The sequence below is a fragment of the Dasypus novemcinctus genome, chromosome 2, assembly GCF_030445035.2.
Source record: "Dasypus novemcinctus isolate mDasNov1 chromosome 2, mDasNov1.1.hap2, whole genome shotgun sequence".
NCBI lineage: Eukaryota > Metazoa > Chordata > Mammalia > Cingulata > Dasypodidae > Dasypus > Dasypus novemcinctus.
This window is the reverse complement of record NC_080674.1, coordinates 72,313,604-72,335,552: the sequence shown is the minus strand read 5'-3', so window position 1 is coordinate 72,335,552 and position 21,949 is coordinate 72,313,604. Positions and strand designations below refer to the sequence as shown.

General features: G+C 39.6%; 1 long non-coding RNA gene across 2 annotated transcripts in view; it reads right to left on the bottom strand.

The window, feature by feature from the left end:
- Positions 1 to 4,366: 4,366 nt before the first annotated feature.
- LOC105746797 (uncharacterized) overlaps positions 4,367 to 21,949 on the bottom strand; it is a 107,108-nt gene continuing 89,525 nt past the window's right edge. Inside the window, exons 2-3 of one of the 2 annotated variants that reach the window (XR_001119054.3) lie at positions 5,205 to 5,349; positions 4,367 to 4,536 (exon numbers count right to left, since the gene is read on the bottom strand). This is a non-coding gene — a long non-coding RNA (uncharacterized lncRNA). The remainder of the gene's footprint in view (positions 4,537 to 5,204; positions 5,350 to 21,949) is intronic. The other variant, XR_001119053.3, reaches the window with a different exon arrangement.

The window sequence follows — 21,949 nt, the reverse complement described above, 5'->3', positions numbered from 1 at the left end:
TGAGACTGGCCACATTTGAGTAACACGGAGGCTGTCAGGAGGGAACTCTTAAGCACAGTGCTGCTCTAGGCCTTGTTCTTATTTCAGGTGTATAGGCTCACAAGCATAGTCATTAGTATCAGGGGCTCACTACTGGATCCTCATTCCTTCCTGGTCCTTATCGTTGCACCTGGGGGACTGCTGCTGCTCCCCTGGGGACCATGACAGAGCCCCCCCTCTTATATTTTTTAATGCAACATTTTTTGTGATCTGTGTATCTTAAAAAAAAAAAAAAGAAAAATAAACAAACAAACAAAAAAGAAATCTCTGGTGCAGTTGATAATATTCTTCTTTCAATCAACGGGATACTGGCTCAGAATCATCCCAAAGAGCATTAGGCACTGATTAGGGAGAGTTATGCCTCTGAAAGGACCAGAAACAAACATTCTCCAGCTAGAAAGTGTGGTAAAACTACCTCCTTTGGAGACATCTGAGAGAGTATTTATTTAAATGAAATGTAAGTAGACAGAGACTTTTCTAGAAAACACTCCATCCAGATCTGAAAGTCAATTTGCTCAAATGCAAACCACATCAGGCCATGTTTTGGGAAGTTTCATTTCATTCCTTCTTTTCCTCAGTCATTCATTCATAAACATTATCCAATAAAGGTTTACAGAACATTTTTAGGAGCAAGTTGTAGGGCTTGGCTGGGTTAAACTGCAGTGATGAATCAGAAAAGGAAGTTTCCTGTAAGAGATGGTTGCAAGTTTGAAAGAAAACATGTGAAGTTAGAAATCTTTAATTCAAATATAAGCTTTCCCACTTGCTAGCTATGTGACTTTGGACAAATCACTGAAACTCTCTAAATCTCAAATTTCTCAAAATAGGGATAATAATGTCTGCCTTTCAAACCTCATAGAATTGCTGTGAATGAAATAATGCACATAGTATCTGGCCATAAAATGCTGCAACAATGCAGGAGGCTATTGATAGTAATATAGATACTGTAAAGGAGGAAAGATTTTAAGTAAAAAGAAATTTCTATAACACAAGCCAAAAAGCCAATGCAGGCACAAATTTATTTATTTGCTCAAACTATCTATTGAATTGTAATATGGTCCAGATGTCACACTCAAATGAAGAGCAAAGGAATTCAGAAGAGAAAGAATTATCTGCTTGTTCTTTAAATGCTCCCAACCAAAATGATTCCCAAGCTCTTATAGTATCCCTGTAATTACCAGTGCAGCACTTTCTTTCCAATTATTATCAAACTTGCTGCACATGGTTTGATTTTCTTCTTCTTTCTCCCACCTGATGCAGCACAAAGAGGATGGACTAACTTTGGCAACACACAGATCTGCCTGGACTCTGCTATGTCCAAGCTGGGTGACTTGGGAAAGTTCCCTGACACCTCTGAATCTCACTTTTCTCTTCTGTGGGGGAAATTATACCTGCTCTTTATGTCCTAGTGGAGCTTACAGCAGATTATGTACCATTTCTGGCATATTGAACAAGTTCAGCAATTGCAGGCATTATTATTGCAACAAGGTCATTTTAATCCATTCTCCTCATTTCCTCCATTCATAGAATGACTCAAATTTTTGATAAGAGGATTTGATTCAACCATGTCACAGATATTTTCTTTTTTCATTTATTGATTTGGGAGAAGAAAAACGAACCTAGTTAAAATTTTTCAAGAGATTTCAAGCCAGTTATTCAGAAGAAATAGATATGGGAAAACAGCCTGCTGTAGGTGAAGCACTTCCTGCTTCTCTTATGTCCTGAACATCACAGGGCAGAGGCATCTCTTCTTTTTCTGACCAACCCCAGTTTTTCTCAGCCATTTCTCATAGGGCATGGTTTATATACCTCCACCAAAAGAGGGGGTCACCTCTTGGCTTGGCCACTCTACTTTCAATAATTTTTTTAAAAAAATTTCCTTATTTATTTCCTCCTCTTCCCCTCCTCCCACCCTGCTGTTTTCGCTGTCTGCGTTGTCTTCTTTTCTCATTTTCTCTCCTCTAGGATGCACTGGGATTCAATCCTAGAGACCTCTGAAGAGGAGAGAGGTTCCCTGTCAATTGCGCCACCTCAGTTCCTGGTTTCTACTGTGCAACACCTTGACTTTTCCCTTGTCTCTCTTTTTTGATGCATCATCATCTTGCTGAGTGACTCACTTGTGCGGGGCCTTGGCTCACCATGCGGGCACTGGCACAGGCACTTGTGCAGGCCCTGGCTCGCTGTGCGGGCATGCTTTCTCTTCTTCTTTTTCACCAGGAGGCCCCAGGGATCGAACCTGGCTCCTCCCATATGGTAGGTGGAAGCTCTATCACTTGACCACATTTGCTTCCCTACTTTCAGGAATTCAATTTACAATCATCTCTTACTTTTAAGCCATAATACTGCTGTATTAACTGAATTTTTTTCTTTTAATTACAAAAGCAGTGTAAACTGATTAAAAGTTTTAAACAATTTTTAAAAATAAGTTCAGGTCAGTTTTATTAATGAAAATTTTTACATGATTTACTTTTTGGCAGTCTGTTCTGGCATGCTTCTAATGATCAGAATCACCTGGATCAATGACAGCCAGTGTGCATACTCTAGTATTTTCCGTATGTTGAGCTCAATTTTCAATATTATTGCTGCTATAGTGATGGACACCAGTTTTGGTTAATATGGCATTCAGAAGTATGTAAAGTACAAAGAGAAATTTCTTTTTACTGCCTCCCTAATCTCCTTCTCCTCTGAAATAAAGTCTCCTGATACTTCTGTGAATACTATTCTGGATATTTTCCTGTAAATTTACAAATGTATAAATACAGATTTACGAGGACTGTTATAAACCTGCATTGTATCATTCTGTCACTCACTCTTTCTGTATATGAAGGTATATTACTTCTGGAAATTATTTCTGCACTTAAAAATGTATCTTGCACAAAGGTGTGCATTATCTACCCCGTTTTGTTCCCATAGACTCACGGTGCCCCAGAGCAGAAACTTATGGTAATTGTTTTACCTAGGCTGCCCTTGATGCCGCTGAGGCTGCAACCGGTCACTTGCTGTCACACACAGTGCTGCCTCAGCCTGCACCCTTTATTAAGGCTGTGCCTGCCTCAAGACAACTGTAGGAAAGCATGTAAACTGAAAAGCCTGTGACGGCACCAGCTTGAGCTGCAGGGAGCCCCACATTCCCCTGAAAGCAGACTCTCTGGACACGTAAAATGATGACGGCTAGTATTACCAGCCTCCAGGCAGATGGTCGGTCCAAGGTAGTTAAGTTTCCAGAGACTGCTTTTGGGTGTGTGTGTAGGGGAAACGGAAATAGGGATCACTCAGAAAAAAATACACGCTGTAAAGAATAAATTACTGACTCTGGCATCGACTTGGTGGGTCCGTTTGGGTTTTGGCCAAATCGTTTTCCATTCTTGGGAGTCTTATTAGATCATAGCCTTTGGATCGCCCAAGTCACCCATATCCATCCAGGATAAAGTGACCTTTGTTCCTCTTTGTGGTCATATCATGCAAAATTGGGGATGAGGGGTATATATTTTAACCCATACAAAAATTTGGTTGTTTTCTTAAAACTTTCTATAACCAGAACACATGATTTTGTTTATATGAAACCAAACCAAAGTCAATGGGGATGATCCAAAGTGTTTGGGAATTATCTGTTAAGGTATTGAAGGGTGTCTAAATGTAAGATGAACAGTTTTCCACTTTAATCTTTACAGCTGAAAGAATTCTAATCTATTTGAGCAGAATCTTTTATACATTTGGTCCTGAGGAACTCAAGCCATGTGTCCTACAGAAATAATTCCACTTGGACTTTTCTGGCTAAAATTTCAATAGCCCATGGTGATTCCAGATAGTAATGTAATTGTATTTTAATATACTCTTAAGTAATTTTCTAAAAGTTAGGCTGGTACAGGATTGAGATTTGAAATTCTGTATTTATCCAAGAACCTTCAAAAACTAGAGGGTATCACTAAAGTTGACCATGATAGATTCATTACTGCCTACAAAAATTTGAAAAATGTAAAAATTATGTTATATAAAACCTCAAAGGTTTATACAGTCCATGTTGTCTTATTCCCTTCTTGTCTAATTGTATGAGATTCTATTAAAAGGGCTGGCTCTCCTATACTTTTGTATTCTTTAATGTCCCTTCAAAGTTATGTAAGGATTTTGTTTTTTCTTTCAGATTGTTGATACTGGAGTGATGTTGACTGGAGGCTGTCATCTGGATTGTATGCTTATGAGTCATTTCCAGAGTACTTGAGTCAACAGTCAATAAAAAGAAAACAAAAAATAATAATTATAAAAAGAAAAGACTTCTAAACTTGAACACATGCTTAATTTGAACAATATAAACCATTATACTTCAGAATTAGTAGAAAGAAGGAAAATTGGTTTAATAAGCTCTCATAGTACAGCAAGATAAAAACAAACTTCATTATGTTGGAAATCTTACAAGAACATGTGACCTTCTAGATGGAGGCCATGTTTTGCTTTGTCAGCAAGTGACCTGTGTGCCAACTGCTATTTTCCAGAATAGTCCTGTGAAAAAAACAATGGGTATCCTTAGTGCCTGCCCAGGTATTGATTTCAATCCTATTCACCACTAAAGGGGTCCAAGGCTTCTTGGAGAGTGGCTGATAAGGTCAGGGAGGAGAGCCCAAGATGGTCCTAATATATCTTCTTATCAGAAAGCAGGCCTCCAAGGGACCTGGGAGTGGTGTTACAAAAGAAGAGGAGATCTGACTGAAAAGAGGACTTCCAGCAGCCAGAAAAGGAAAATCAAACATGAAAAAAAACAATAATTATAGTTAATTGAAATCAGTTGAGTATGTAAAAAGCCATGACGCTCAAAGGGAGAAAATAATACACAAAGGCCTAGTTAAAAATCACCTTCCCAATGTGAATCAATTGACCAGTGCCCGATTTCCCACACATAATGGGGTGGGGGTAGCAAATCAACCAATTGCTAAAAGAAGGCAAAATGCTTTATAGCATGAGAACATATCTTCACTGGGTAGTTCAAATGCTTGTTCCAGTTATTGTAATAATAGAAATAGGCATTTGTTTTGTTTCCTGCCTAAAATATATATATTTTAAAAAGTCAAACTCAACTCTCCTGAATTGATGCTGCAAAAATAATGAGTTTTAGATTGAGGAGGAGCGGGAATAGCAGAGGCAGGTCTACAGCCTGGACCTGTAAAACTCACCCTTGAAATTAACCTTTGACTTGCCATCCCAAAAAGGACCCAGGGACATGCTGAGGTTATTACCAGTTTCTTGCATCTCCTGGGGACACATGCCAGAGCCTCAGAGCTGGGAAGGAGGTCAAGATAGCCAGCCACCTCTCTCCTCCTGTAAATAGCAAAAAAAAAAAAATATTTGAAGGTCCTGGGCAAGCTATATTATGGACAGCTGGGTGCCTTCATTGGAACCTGAATGTCAGGAGATTTTCCCCTCAGCAGGGAGAACACTTTGTACAGTTGTCCTTTGAGGTCTTATGCCCTTTATATTACAGTAAAAGCAGAACTCATCTGCTTTGCCTGTGCCTGTGTGCATCCTGAGTAGAATTCCGTTTTTGTCAGTGGATGAAAAAATAGACAACCACAATGAAAACTCCCATTTGACAACTTGAGATTGGGAAAGAAACTCCCAGGATACAACATATCAGCCACCAGTCTAGAGTGCAGTAAGAAAAATGACAGGACCAACAAATGCTAAGAGCCTCAGTTTGCTGACTCACTTTCTTGGCAATGGGATAAGTGTCTTAAGCTGCCAATGTGGCTGCTTTAGTTTATTTCCTTTGAGAAGAAATATCTACCCAGTGTCCTTGAGGGCTATTCCTGAGAGGGCATCAGGAGGGATCCCTTTGTAAGGCTATACCTCCTTGGTAATTCACTTCTGAGTTTTGTCAGCGTTTTTGTACTTGGGTCCAATGATTTCTTGAGCTACCCAAGACTGACTCATACCTGTTCACCAGGTTTGGGCTCTTTGGCTTTTGACTTCCACAAAACCTTAGCTGACTGTCACTTTTATTTGGGGGAGTCCATTTGCTAAACCACTCAGGTCTCTGCATGTTGTTACTTCCTGAATACCACGCTGGCCTGACTACCTGTTATAATGACCATGTCCACTTTGTTTCTGATGAGTCAAAGTTGCTGCATGAAACCTGCCCCCCATCCTTCTTTATCTGACTGCAAAGCCTAACAAAAAGTGGTTTGAAGGTGTATGAGAGTCCAGGGTTCTCCAATATCTGACAGTCTTGTGTCAATTTTGAAGTTACTGAACTTTCTTAATCAGAACACCTACCTTATTCACAGGAAAGCTGCAAAGTAGAGAATTTTGTCTATGCAGATCAGAATGACACATGATTAGTGTGTTATTCTGGACCTTGTAAATCTCAGTTTTCTGATCTTGCTTTTCTCTTTCTGCCTACACATAGGAACCCTTGACCGGAATTGGTCTCTTTGGTTATACTTACCAAAGATCACAAGTCATAACCAATACACTCAAATAGCCTTACACTTGACTACAAAATCCCATAAAGACTCATACTTAGTGGACCCATTCTCTGAATTCCAGGAGACAAGAGCTGTGGCTTAGCAAATAACTTTATTACTGCATAACATAGACTGAGAACTATCTTCCTCCTCAGCACAGTTTTGTTCATTCCCAAGATTACCCTTTCTTGGTGCATTACTTTTATATATAAATTCTCAAATCAGAATTTTTATTAGAATTTTATTGAATTTATAGATTAATTTGAGGAGATTTATTTGTTTATATGACTGAGTCTTCCGAGCTATGTACTTGGGATATCTCCTCATTTATTTAGAAACTAAAGAAAGTATAAATCTTTTTTAATATTTAAACATCTTCTTCCATATCTTTCAATGAAGCCATGTTTTTCCCCATAATGGTACTGCAGCTTATTAATGAATTTTTTGTTTGTTCATTTCACATAGTTGAGATCACTGGGCATATGTGTAACATTATTTTTCTTGTTATTTCCATATTGAGACCACCTGGACTGACACCAACTACTTCTACAAGTAACAAAATGCTCACACAGGTAATCAAAATTATTATAGTTTGCCCTTGAAGAATGTGGCATGTGTGGGAGCTTGTGGCAGTTTGATATTGTTTATGAATTCCAAAAATAGATACTGGATTATGTTTGTATACTGGTCTGTCCCTCTAGGCATATTAGATTATATTGGATTCAGAGGTTTCACTTTTACCTGATTAAATAATGATTAAGGTTTTGATTGGGCCACATCAGTAGGATTTTGCATCCCCGCTGATCACAAAGAAACCATAATACAAGGGGAACAGCAACCACGGCTGTGTGCAACTAAACTTGGCCAGAGTCAGGGCAGGAGTGAGACTCGGAGAGGGCATCCTGCTCCTTTCAGCAATGCTGATGCTGATGCCTGGCTCACCAGACCCAGTGGTGGAAGCAGGGGGAGAGCAGAAGTGAGAGTCAGGCCTGCACAAGTCTTTATTTCCCCTGCCATCTCCCATGTCAGCCGTCATGGCCCAGGGTCCTTGGAATATTCTTCCAAACCCCTCTGTGTGGACTTTGATTTCCATGAACGTTAACTCTCCTACATGTCCAACCTTTATTCCCTCTTACTAAATAAAATGGTCTTGTGCCTCATTCCCCAAGGTCTCAGCTCTCGCTTTCCCATGTTGCTTTCTAAATAACCCAATAGATGAACCCCTGCTAGTGTTAGAAGTCTGGAGGCCTCACTCATTTATTCACTCAATCATTCAACAAAGTGATTACTTGCCTACTGTGTGCAGCCCTGTACTGGATGCTAGACACATCTTCTGTTTTCTCAGAGACCAATGTGGAAGAAAGACCCTTAAGTAACAAAATTGCAATCAATTCAATTCCATGCAACAAACATTCATGAAATACTTAGCCATTCCAGGGGATATTTCAATAAGATGTCTTAACACAAATGCTGAACATAATTGGGGGAAATTCAAGCAAGATGAAGACTATATGAAAAAGTAAAAATATTTTCTATTATTACGATGGACATGAGTTGACCAGCCTCCCTGCAACTGTATTTTTTTTTGGCTTTTTTTTTTTTAATTGACTTTGTAATAATATTACATTAAAAATATATATGTGAGGTCCCATTCAACCCCACCCCTCCACCCCCCCTCTCCCCCCCCCCTACAACACTCGTTCCCATCATCATGACACATCCATTGGATTTGGTAAGTACATCTTTGGGCACCTCTGCACCTCATAGACAATGGTTCACATCATGGCCCATACTCTCCTCCATTCCATCCAGTGGGCCCTGTGAGGATTTACAATGTCCGGTGATTACCTCTGAAGCACCATCCAGGGCAGCTCCATGTCCCAAAGACGCCTCCACCTCTCATCTCTTCCTGCCTTTCCCCATACCCATCGTCCACCATGTCCACTTTTCCCAATCCAATACCACCTCTTCTATGTGGACATTGGATTGGTTGTGTCCATTGCACCTCTATGTCAAGAGGAGGCTCAGATTCCACATGGATGCTGGATGCAATCCTCCCATTTTCAGTTGTAATCACTCTAGGCTCCATGGTGTGGTGGTTGTCCTTCTTCAACTCCATCTTAGCTGAGTGTGGTAAGTCCAATAGATCAGATTGTAGGTGCTGGAGTCTGTTGAGGCTCAGGACCTGGCTATCACATTGTCAGTCCAGAGATTCAAATCCCCTAAATATATCTTAAACCCCAACATTAACTGCACCTCCAGCACATTAGCATGAAAGTCTTATGAAGGGAGATCCCATCTGAGTCCAGTTTCATCACACATAAACACCATTTCCAAAGAGGGGCCATCTGCCTTGGTAGTTAACCCCATCGGCCATGACCATAACTCCCATGGGTCTCTTTAGCCCTCAAAGGAACCAATATCTGGGGGTTGTATCTGCTTTATCTGTCTCTCTGACTCTGCTCAGTTGTGCATGAGGGCAATTCTTCTGCCAGCCTCCAGACTCTTTTTTAGAAACTCGTAGCCATATAAACTCATTTCTCCTTTCCATTTCCCCCTTACTTTAGGTCAAACAGCATTTTAAAGTCATGGTATTTTATGTAGACATGGATATTCTGCTGATCCGCATTGAACCTTCCGTATAAGGTCATTTTCCAGTTGCATCATCAGTTGGTAGTTGATAGTGGTCCCTCGTTGCCAGGGAGGCTCATCCCCGGGTGTCATGTCCCACGCTGCCTCCCTGCAACTTTAGGCAAAAGGAGAGACAGTAAAGGGAACTCGGTTTTTCTTGGGCTTAGATGCAATGTCATGAAAGATCTGGGACTCCAGATGACTCCTCTGAATGGATGAATAAATGTTTTTCCCCAAAAGTGCTATGCTTTTCTGGGTCCACTGAAGAACTAGCTAGTGTTGACAGGTGACAGAAAGGCCCATGTCAAGCATACAGCAAGCAGTTAATTACTCCTTTCTTGTTTTATCTGTTTCCCTTGGTGGAGGAGAAGGAACATACCTCCTAGCAGAGACGCTGATTCCTTTACCTGGTAGATGCACAGTTGGAGAGAAGAAGCTGGATATGAAGGTGCTCTACAGTCTATCAAGGCAAACTGTTAAGTGCAACTTTTTAAAATGTTTTTCCATGACTTCTCTGGAAGTCAAAGGAAGTGCTGCCCTTGGAGATCCCAGGGAGACAGGAGAGGGATGTGATTTGGGCCACTTCTCATCCAATCAAGATTCAGGACCACAAGTTCAATTATTGTCCTCTGCCACTCCTCAGGGAAGCTTTCAAATCATGGCAGAGAACAAGAATTTCATCTGACAAGTGTAAAAGCTTTCACACAATTTAATAGAACTTCGAATTATGGAGACACTTGAAAATAGCTTTGGACTAAAGACTCTTTCTGTGACACTTACTCTTGTTTCCTTGCATTTCTGAAAATGTTCAGAAAGCAGTTGACAGCCTTTCCTATTCATTTCTCCTTCCTGCAGCGGAGGGTTTTATATTTTTGCTTTTTTTTTTTTTTTAGTGGAGGAACATTATTTGCCTTTTTCTGAGTCCACCTCTGCCATCTTGGGCCTTCTGAGAAGCAGATGCCAATCAGAATTAAATGTGCGGAAGGGAAACATCTGTGAAGGGTACAAGGGAAAGGGAGTAGGAGCAGGCAGGGAGAGTCTTAGACCACTATGCAGGTCTGATAGCTGTGTAAGGAGAGAGGAAAAAAAGAGAATTGGGTAGGAAAAGGTTTAGACTGCAGTGAAACTCTGAAAAAGTCTCAGCCAGGCTGTTAGGGAGCCCCAGAGCAAGGATTGCCCATTAGAGGAGTCTTGTGCTGGGCAGGTATGGGGTACCCCTCACATGCTTGGTCACTGACCAGGCGCAATCTATGGAGAGGCATGGTCTCAGCAGGCATGCACGAACTGTTAGATCCAAAGGTGCAGCAGCTGGATGCCCTCCAGCACCAAAAAGAGGCTCTCTGGCTCTCCTACTTAGCTCTGAACTGTTCCAGTGTCCTTAGTTTCTAACTATCCCTCTACAGTGTGTAAATACAATATAGTAATTATCTCCCACCCCCCAATGTATTTCAAATGCCTGAACCATTGCATTGGCAAAGGACATTTTCCCAGGTCTTCAACAATTGAGCCATATCACCTTATTCTAAGAACAATCCATGTCCTCTATTCCACTGCAATGGCATTCCCTTTGCCAGCTGTGTGGTGAGTTAGTCCCCAAACCCTTTGCTACAGATCGACTGGATCAGATTGAACCCTCTAAGAGGTAGACACCAACATGAAATTAGAAATGCTAGAGACTTATTGGAGAAATGTTTGTGAGGAGAAGGAACAGAACAGGCAGGAGTTGCCTACAGAATATGATGCAGGTGTGACAGGTGTGAAGGGAGAGCTCTAAGGAAGGAGGCTGGGTAGGAGAAGCCCAGATTACAGGGTAGATCTAAGAAGGACTCAGCTAGGCCAATGGAAGTGCCAGAGCAAAGACTGACTTAGGAGTCCTGTGTCAAATAGGAATAGCATGCCTTTAGTATCCCTGCTCTGCTCAGATCTGACTAGTATCGGACTTAGTGAGAACTCTGCTGGGGTCCTATTTGCAGCAGTTGGAAGCTGCCTGCCAGCTACCCGCCCTGCAGCATGCTGTCTTGAAAGGATATCTGAGCAGGGCACACCCATGTTTGACAACTCTCCCCATGGAGGTGGGAAGCAGACCTCTGGATATACAGTCAGGGGCCACCTCCAGGGGAATGGAAACTTGAAAAATTGAATCAGTTTTCCATTCATTAGGCAGAAGAGCTCAAGCTGTGGATGAAGTCCTCCTTGGACCATTTTTGGGAAATATGTTCTCCAATGGTGTTTCCTGATTTCCTTTGGCCCTTGCAATATTTTTACCCCTGGAGGCTGAACTTTCATACATAGAACAAGCTCTTCCCGTTTGCTGTCTAAGCACCTGCAGGTCAGAACTGCTTCAGGGATGCTGGGGCCAAACCAGGTAGCCTTGGAAACCTGAGATGGTGCTTTTCCTCCGAGCACAAGGGGAACTACTGGACTCAAGCCCATAAAATGGTTGGCTTATGACAATCATATCTAACCAAAACATCTCTTTCTGAACACCTGATCTTGGACTTCACTTTAATTTTTATACAGAACACATTGCGTATCCTCTTTGGTAGATCTGTCTTCAATAAGCAGAGGTCTAATTTGTTTAATGAAAGAAGAAAACAAATGGAGGCTTAGAAATTGAAAGCAAGGAAATCAACTATAGTTTCCCCAGAAAGAGGCTGATGAAGGGACGGCCTGGGCAATTGGTTATGAACACTGCGTATGGGACAATGAATTTTTCGTGAAGACTAGTTCAAAGGACTTATAAATAACCCCCTGAAGACTAGAGTAAAAGAAAAAACACAGCCTTGGTGATGAGGCAGAGAAACAAGAAATGTCAAGTTATAGCCAGACAGTGCATAACAGGATGCACTTGCGTTCAGAGAGCATACTCAGCTCTCCTTCTAGAGAGCAGGAAGACTTTGGACAAGTTGTTTGATGCCCATGAGCCTCCAGTTCCTTATTTATAAAATGAGGGAAGATATGTACTGGTTTATTATATAGTTAAAGAAAGTAAGATACACAAAACAGCACAGTAGAAGTGGTAAGAGCATGAACCCTGGAGTCAGGCTGCCTGGCCACAAGTCCCCACTCTTTCTCAGCAAATGGACCCCTCCACAGAATTCACCTCTGTGATGAAACTACTGAACCTCTCTGAGTCTCACTTGCCTCTCTTTCAAATGGAGGTGGTCCTCTTACCAAATTCAGAGGGTTGCTGTGACTCTTAAGTAAAAAAGTGCATATAGAAATATGTAGTTCAGTGCTGTATAGCAGATGCTGCCGGGTCCTACCTGCCTCATGTTTTGGTGAACACCAGCCTGACTTCCAACTGCAGTCCCCTGCATTTATTTGCCTGAAGACTTTTTCTTGCTGCTGGACTGGATTTACTGCCTAAGAAGTGGCCAAATGCGCCAGGGAATGAATGTCCTCCCAAGAAACAGCCCTCAACCAATGTCTGAAGGTGGTTGGTGTATAAATACTCCAGTAACATTGCCCCTTGTTTAGGATAACTCAGGCAATTGTCTCATTTCCCAAATGGAAACTGACTGCTTAATGCACCTTTTATTAGCTATTTTTTCCTCTCTGTCTCACTTCCCTAGTCCCCTATTAGCCATCTCTCAAATCAATCCTTGCACTTGAATTCTTGTCTCAGGGTCTGTTTACGAGGGAATTTGCGTAAGATAGGCAGACATACAAAAATAAGATGTAAAAGCTGGCTGTCATTATTATAAGGAATGTGCTTTTAAATATAAACCATCATGCAAACATTAGTAGTCAAATTCTCAATAGAAAAAAGAAGGCACCAGCAAAATCACACTTAGAGGTTTAGAAAGAACCTTGACAGTCATCTTGTTAATTTCTAGCCAGAAACATCACAGTCTTGCCCTTCTCAGTACCCGCAGCCCAAAATATCCATATTCATACTTTAGTGTCCTGCCCTTATAATAGTATAGATTGAGTAGCTTTCTGAGGCTGACTGGGGCAGAGAAAGGGATGTCTCCACACACCTTCTTACCTTCTCAGGTCAAATGGCCCATCAGCCAAAGGATCTAGCTACCCCCTCAAAAGCCTGGAAAGCTGCTAGCATGGCTAGAGTGGCCCAGAATGCTGCTACACTGCTTGGGTTTAAATTTCCACACTTGCAGAAGATCTGTTCCTCTACGTACCTCATCAAGTCAGCCAAAGCTGCTTTCAAAAGTCCATCCTTAATAGGTTAGCCCAGGGACCAGCCTATGCAGATTGACAAGATCACAGGTTCCAAAGCAAACTCACTGCTGCTTCCTGCATACCATATGCCCACCAGCCTCTGCCCCTGGATCCCATTCTAGTTGTGTAATTGAATGAATCCTACCTTATTTAGAAATGAAATATGGCCCACAGGGGTTTTCTTCCAGGGCTCATTTTCAGTTCACTTAGCACATCTTGGCCTATGGGGAATCCCAAATGCCAACACACCACTTCCCAACCTGGTGGGCTGGCCTGTCTCCACATCCTGAGAGCATCTGCCACCACAGCAGCAAGATGGCTAATGGGGGAGGGAGGTATGACACCCTGGGCCACTTTCTCCAGCATGTCTAACCGTCACGTACCAGTCAGGGGGAAACACCTTGTAGAGATCCAATTTATCATACCAGAATTTTATTTTTGCTTTTAATATAAAATCTAAAATTAACCTTTACAAGAACAGGAATTTTGTCAGTTTGTATACGGTTGTATTCCTAGCACCTGAAATAATGCCTAATACATAGCAAATACTCAGTGTTTTTATTTTTTTTTTTAAATTAAAATAAAACTTACATGTTGTGAAATGAACAGTTCTTAAGTTTCTATGAATTTTGACAGGAGCCTATATCCATTTAACCCACAGGCTAATCAAGGTAGAGAATATTTCCGTCACCCCCTAAATATTCCCGTGAGTCCATTCCCAGTCAATTCCCCCATTCTTTCCCAGAGACAACTACTGTTCTGTCACCATAGATTAGATTTCTACTTCCATAGATTAGTTTGAACTTTATATAAATGGAATCATACAATATGTATTTTTATCAGTGTTACTTCTTTTGCTCAACTTAATGTTTTAAGGTTTCATCCATTTTTGTTGCAAGTTTCAGTTAACACTTCTTTTTTTTGTTGAGCAAGCTTACATTTATGAAGGTACCACTATTTGTCTATTTTGTTGACAGACATTTGGAGTTGTTTCCAGATTTTGGAGACCATGAGTAAAGCAGCTATGAATATTCTTGTACAAGTGCTTTTGTGAACGTATGTTTTCATTTATTCTGGATAAAAACCTAGGAATGGAATTACTGGGTCATAGGATAAATGTATGTTTAACTTTATAAGAAAGAGTCAAACAATTTTCTAAATGGATCATGCCGTTTTACACTCTCACCAGCAATGTATATCATTATCATTATTTGATGTTATCAATCTTTTTAATTTTAGGCATTCTAGTGGTGTGAAATGGATTCTCATTCTGGTTTTACTTTGCATTTCCCTGATGACCAGTAATACTGAGCACGTTTCATTGCATGCAGATCATTTGCATATCTTTTTTATGAAGTTTCTGTTCAACTCTTTGACCAAGACTTTTGCACTGAGTTGTAGTGATTTTTATTTTTGATACTAAGGAGTTCTTTAAACATTCTGGTTACAAATTCTTCATCAGAAAATTAATGCATATGCCTCAAACTTGGAAAAATTCTGAGCAGTTGTTTATTTTAAGAGTGTCCAATTTATAAAAAATATTTTTATGGTTGGTGTTTTTGTATCCTGTCTAAAAGTAATTTTGTATACCCCAAGATCACAAAGACATTCTCTCATGTTTACTTCTAGAGGCATTACAAGTTTAGACTGTACATTAAAGTTTATAATCCTTCTCAAATTAATTCTTGTTTGGTGTGAGGTAGGAGCTGAGGTTCCCTTTTTTCCCAGTTGTTCCAGCATCATTTACAGAAAAAATTTCATTTCCTCATTAAATTGCTATGGTGCCTTTATAGAAAATCAACCAACTATACATATGTATATGCATATTTATATACACATTTACATATACATATACATACGAACATATATTTTTTTTTCCTGGACTCCCTTCTGTACTGTTGATCTATTTGTCTATCTTTATGTCACTAACAATTACCTTAATTTCTCTAGCTTTATATTAACTCTTGAAATCAAGGAATGTAAATTCTCCAACTTTAGTTTATCAAATTGTTTCTACTATTCTAGTTCCTTTTTATTTTTATCTAAATTTTAGTATCAGCTTAACAATTTCTACCAAAAAAACCTTGTGTGGTATTTTCATTGGAATTACATTAATCTCTAGATTAAATTGCAGAGAATCTTGACAATAATAGTGGGTCTTCTGATCCATGCACATGGTGCAACTCATTTTTTTATGTCTTCTTCACTTGTTTTATTAATGTTTATAGTTTATAGTTTTCAATATAGTAGTCTTATACATCTGTTAAATTTATTCCTCTGTACTTTATTTTTAATGTTGTCATAAATGTAAACATAAACTTTAAATTTCATTTTCTTAGTTGTATTGCATGTATAAAAATAGCTTTATTTTAAAACATTGACTTTATATTTGGTGACCTTGCTAAATCTATTTATAATTTTCATAGTTTTGGGTAGATTCTTTTGTAATCAGATTATCTATGTGTACGATTATCTCATCTGCGAATAAAGGCAGTTTTACCTCTACCTTCCCAGTCTTTATGTCTTTTATTTCTTTATCTTTCCTTTTTTCTATTGATAGAATCTTCAGTATAATGTTGAATAGAAGTGGTAAGAGCAGGTATTCTTATCTTGTTATTGATCTTAGGGAGGAAAGTGTTTAATATTTTACTGTTATTATACATTAGCTGTAGTTTTTGTTGTTCATAGATAGTCTTTATCAGGTTGAAGACTTACTTTTTTATTCCTAGTTTGTTGAGAGGTTTTAATTTTATCAGAAATGGACATTGGATTTGGATCAAAGGCTTCTTTCTGCATCTATTGAACTAATACTTTTCCTCCTTGATTCTATTAATGAGATGAATTACTTTTATTGATTTCCTAATTCAAACCAACCTTGCATTCTGAAACAATAACCACCTGATCTTGATGCATTATCCCCTTTACATATTGCTGGATTCAATTTGCTAATATTATTAAGGAATTTTTTGTATTTAGGTTTATGACGGATATTGATCTGTAATTTCTTTTCTTTAACATCCTTGTCAGCTTTTGGGATCTGGATTATGCTGACCTCATAAAATTAGTTGGGAAGTATACCCTCCTCCTCTCTATTCTGAAAGTTTGTGTAAGACTGATATCATCTCTTGCTCAATTATTGGATAAAATGATTAATGAATCCATGCAGCTTGAAGCTTTCTTTTTGCGAAGGCTTTTGTTTTTGTCTTTAAAGATTTATTTATTTATTTATTTCTCTCCCCTTCCCCCACACCCCAGTAGTCTGTTCTCTGTGTCCATTTGCTGCATCTTCTTTGTTCACTTCTGTTGCTGTCAGCGGCACGGGAATCTGTGTTTCTTTTTGCTGTGTCATCTTGTTATGTCATCTCTCCGTGTGGGGGGCGCCATTCTTAGGCAGGCTGCAATTTCTTTGGCCCTGGGCGGCTCTCCTTATGGGGCGCACTCCTTGTGTGTGGGGCTCCCCTACGTGGGGGACACCCCTGCGTGGCACGGCACTCTTTGAGTGCATCAGCACTGCACATGGGCCAGCTCCACACGGGTCAAGGAGGCCCGGGGTTTGAACCGCAGACCTCCCATGTGGTAGACGGATGCCCTAACCACTGGGCCTAGTCCACTTCCCTGTGTGAAGGTTTTTGATTATGAATTCATTTTTAAAATTTATTTATTTATTTATTTATTTATTTATTTATTTATTTATTTATTTCTCTCCCCTTCCCTCCCACCCCGATTGTCTGTTCTCTGTGTCTATTTGTGTCTATTTGCTGCATCTTCTTTGTCCGCATCTATTGTTGTCAGCGGCATGGGAATCTGTGTTTCTTTTTGTTGCGTCATCTTGTTGTCAGTTCTCCGTGTATGGCACCATTCCTGGGCAGGCTGCACTTTCTTTCGCGCTGGGAGGCTCTTCTTACGGGGTGCACTCCTTGTGTGTGGGGCTCCCCTATGTGGGGAACACCCCTGCATGGCACAGCACTCCTTGCGTGCATCAGCACTGTGCATGGGCCAGCTCCACACGGGTCAAGGAGGCCCGGGATTTGAACTGCGGACCTCCTATTATGAATTCATTTTAATAGATATTCAGATTTTGTATTTCTTTTTGTGTTAGTTTTGCTAAAATTGTATCTTCCAATGAATCTGTCTAATTCATAAAAATTACCAAATTTTTTGGCATTAAAAAGATAGATGTTCATAAGTTTTCCTTATTATATTTTCAGTGTCTATAGAAGTTGTAGTGATGACCTCTCTTATTTCTGATTTGTTCATTTGTATCTCTCTTTTCTTCTTGATCCAGTTTGCTCTGGATTCATAATTTCATTAATTTTTTCAATGAAACAACTTTTAGCTTTGTTGATTTACTCAATTGTTTGCATGGTTACTGTTTCATTAATTTCCACTCTTATTTTTATGTTTTATTTTCCTTTGTCCACTTCTCTTGAGTTTAATTTGCTCTTCTTTTCCTATCTCCTAAGGTGAAAGTTTAGATCATTGTTTTTATATCTTTCTTGTTTTATGATATAAGCATTTAATGCCTTAAATTTCTCTTCAAGGGTTGCTATAGGTATATCCCATAAATTCTGCTATATTGTGCTCACATTACCATTCAGTTAAAGATATATTATAAATTCATTCTTGATTTTCTCTTTGATCCATAGGTTATTTAGAAGTATGGGGGGTTTTCTAGATATTGTTTTTGTTATTGATTTATAGTTTAATTTTGTTGGTGAGAGTACATAATACATTCATTTGAATACATTCATTTGAAATGTATTGAGAATTGTTTTATGGCTAGGCTCATGGTTTATATTGGTCCATAGCTATCTCAAAGAATGTGAATTCCGTGAGAGTTTTGTAAATGTCAATTAGATTAGTTGGTTACTGGGTTATTCAGATGTTTTATAGCAAGAGTCAGGCAGCAAACTTTTTCTGTAAAGGGCCAGATAATAAAGATTTTCAGCCTTTTTGGTCATATACTCTCTATTGCAACTACTTAACTCTGTTCCTGTAATGCAAAACCAGCCATAAACAATACATAAACAAATAGGACAATTGAATCTGGCCAAAGGCTGTAGTTTGCCTATTCTATAATGTTCTGTATTGTTACTGATTTTCAATCTATTTCTTCTATCAGTTACTGAGATGGAAGTGTTAAAATTCTACTCATAAAAGAAGGTAAAGATGGGATATGGTCATGTGTCCCAACAGACAGGCCTTTTGAACATCTTGAAAGTTATGGGATATAAATGTATCCCTTTGCATATGTATGTTTTCTGGATAAAGACCCACGTAGTATCTAACAAAATATTAAAATTTCCTCCTGGGGAAGTCCTGCTACTATCTCAAATAAGATTGCCAAAAGCTCTGGAATATATAAGCCTTGCCTAATGAAAGAAAACAGGCCAATAAGCCAAGGCCTTCATCTTAAGTCTCACACTTAACAATCCTTATTCCTGTAATGAAATTTAGCCTAACTTTAATTAATGCGTAAGCGTTACCTACTGAAAATCTTGTTCCTCAAATGTGGCCTCTCTCTAGTTCAAACTCTGCAAATAAAGTCACTACCATCTCCTACAACATGGGGCATGACTCTAAGGGATGACTCTCCCTGGCACTGAGAGATTATTAACAAGCATGAATCAGCAATGCATTTGGAGAAAGACCTGATCAAAAGGGGGAAATATTAAATAAAATAGAGTTTTTATGGCTAAGAGATTTCAGAGTGAGTTGAGAGGCAATTCCAGAGGTTATGCTTATATAGGTCTCTGCTAGAATCCACAACCTGCCACAGTTAACAAAATTCTGTCAAATTTTGCTTCATGTATTTTGAAGCTAGTGCATTCTTAATGAATTACATGTTTGTCATTATCAAATACTCCTATTTATTCTTGAATTACTTGTTTTTATTTTGTTAAGCATTTTTAATGAGATATATTAACATACATACAATCCATCCAAGGTGTACAATCATTGGCTTAGGTATAATCACAGAGCTGTGCATTCATCACCACATTTTCTTAATTATGAAATGTCCCTATTTATCCTTGAATGATCACTTGGCTTGGAGTTTATTTTGTTTGATATTAATAAATCTGTACTAGTTTTCTAATAATCAGTGTTTGCACAATATAAATTTTTCCATCTTTTTATTTCAATCTTTTTGTGCCTTTATATTTAATGTGTATGTCTCAAATAACATAAAAATGGGTCTTTCCATTTTATTCAGTCTGACAATCTTTGCCTTTTAAATGGAGCATTTAGTGCATTTATATTTATTTGCTATGTTTGGGTTTGATTTTATTATCCTGTTTCTTCTTTTCTACATATCCCATCAGTTATTGGTTTTTTGTCTTTCTTATTTTCCTTCTGTTTTAGTCTCCCAGCTGTTGAAATGAATACCACACAATGGGTGAGCACATGGTTTCAGAGGCTAGAGGTCTTGCTTCTTCCTGAGGTCAATATTTCTGGCTGATCCCTGTGGCTTTCTTTTTCTGTGGCGTTCTCTATAAGGCCTTGAGTAATAGGATTAAGTCCTGTTTTGATTCACTTGGGCCACAGCTAATGGAAGTAACCTTATTAAAATATCCTTTTTACAGTGGGTGCACTCCCACAGGGATGGATTGAGATTAAGAACATGTTCTTTTGGGGTACCTAACTCCAAGCCACCACAGTCCACCCTCTGTTCTACCCATATGCAAAATACATTCATTCCATCACAACGTCTCAAAGCCTTAAGCCATTTTAGAACAATGCTAAGGCCAAAGTTTCATCAAAATCAGTTATGGGTGTGATCTCTCCTAAGACAAAATTTCCTTCTGACTATGGACCTGTGAACTTTAGAAAACAAGTTATCTGCTCCCAATATAGAATGGTGGAATAGGCATAGCATTGCCCTATCCTGGAAGGGAAAAACTGGAAGAAATCAGGGGCCATAGGTCCCAGACAAGACGGGACCCAGCAGGACAAGCACCACTAGATTTTAAGTTCTGAGAGTCAACTCTGGGTTGATGCTTTGTCCTCTGGGCCTGATGGAGTAGCAGTTTCATCATTTCCAAGAACTTTCACAGCAGCCATACTCTCCCAGAAGACTGGGGTGAAGGCCCTACCCTCTCCAAGCATTAGGATGGTAGCCAGGCTCTCTGCAAACATCAGGGCATAGGTCCTGCCATCTCTGAGCATTAGGGTGTGACACTCTCCCTGGACAATGGGGTACAAGGCCTAACCCCTTCCAAGCACAAGGACAGACTTGCCCTTTCCACAAATTTGGGTGGGCTTGCTCTCTTGGCCCAGTCTAGACCTTTGCTTCCTGGTTTTGCTTTCGAAGTCATTCTTCCTTCAATTCATCCTTTCTTTTTCCCTTTCAGTCCAGGCTGGTAGTTGTTCTATTCATACAAATTTTGCAAAAATCTTATTGAAATTGCCTGCAATTCAAGCAGGTCCAAACAATCAGAATAGAATTTTCCATAGATCCTTCCTTGATAACTGCATTTCCAATTCTAATGTCCACTGAAATGGCTGACTGGATCTATGTTCAACCACAACTTGTTTTTAAAAAGTTTGTCCAGTTAAATTTAAACTTTCACATAGAACCCTGTCTCTGGAGACTCACTCAGAAGTTCAGGGAGGTCATTGGGAGAGCTGCTTCTGGCCCTAGTTCTGGATAGCTCAAGAATTTTCCAAATTATTAATTGCTGGTTTCCTTATGCTTACCAATTGAGTCCTCAGTTCATTTTTTTCCTACCTTATTTCTCTATAAGCTTCCAGGAGAAACCAGGATTCACCTTCCACATTTAGCTTGGAAATCACCTCAGCTAAATATCCAAATTCATTGCTTTCGTGTTCTCCATCCAACATCAGAACTCAAATTTACCAAGTTCTCTTCCACTTCTTAACAAGGATCACTTTTCTTCCAATTTCCAATACACATTCTTCATTTTCATCTAAGGCCTCATTGAAAGTAGCTTTTTTAAAAAAATTTAATCTGGTTGTGTCATCATATTTTTGGTGCATCCTCTAACTGGGTGGGGGTCTGTGCCTCACGGGGCAGGTCTGGGATACCTTTTTTTTTTTTAAAAAATTATTATCCCCCACCTCCTTGCAGCTTGTTTGCTGTCTGCTCTCTGTGTCCATTCACTGCACACTCTTCTGTGTTTTCACTTGTCTCCCTTTTTGTTGCATCACCTTGCTAAGTCAGCACTCCACAGCACTCGGGGACCGGGCAGCACTCTGCAGTGCTCACAGGCCGGCGGGTCTCCGTGGTGTGCAGTGAGCCTGCCTTCACAAGGAGGCCCCAGGACACGAACCCAGGGCCTCCCATATGGTAGACAGGAGCCCAACTGATTGAGCCACAGCCACTTTCCCTGGATGCCTTTTTTCTTTTTTTATCAGGAGGTCCCAGGGTTCAAACCCAGGTGCTCCATATGGTAAATGGGAGCTCAATTGCTTGAGCCACAGCCACTTCCCAAAAGTAGCTTTAATGTTCATATTTCTACCTACAGTCTCTTCAAAATAAATAGGCTTTTTCTATAAAGTGACTCACAATTCCTGTAGCCTCTACCCATCCAATTCCATTTCCATACTTTAAGGTATTTGTCATAGCAGCATCTCACCTTCTGGTACTAAAAACTGTTTTAGTTTCCCAGCTGCTAAAATAA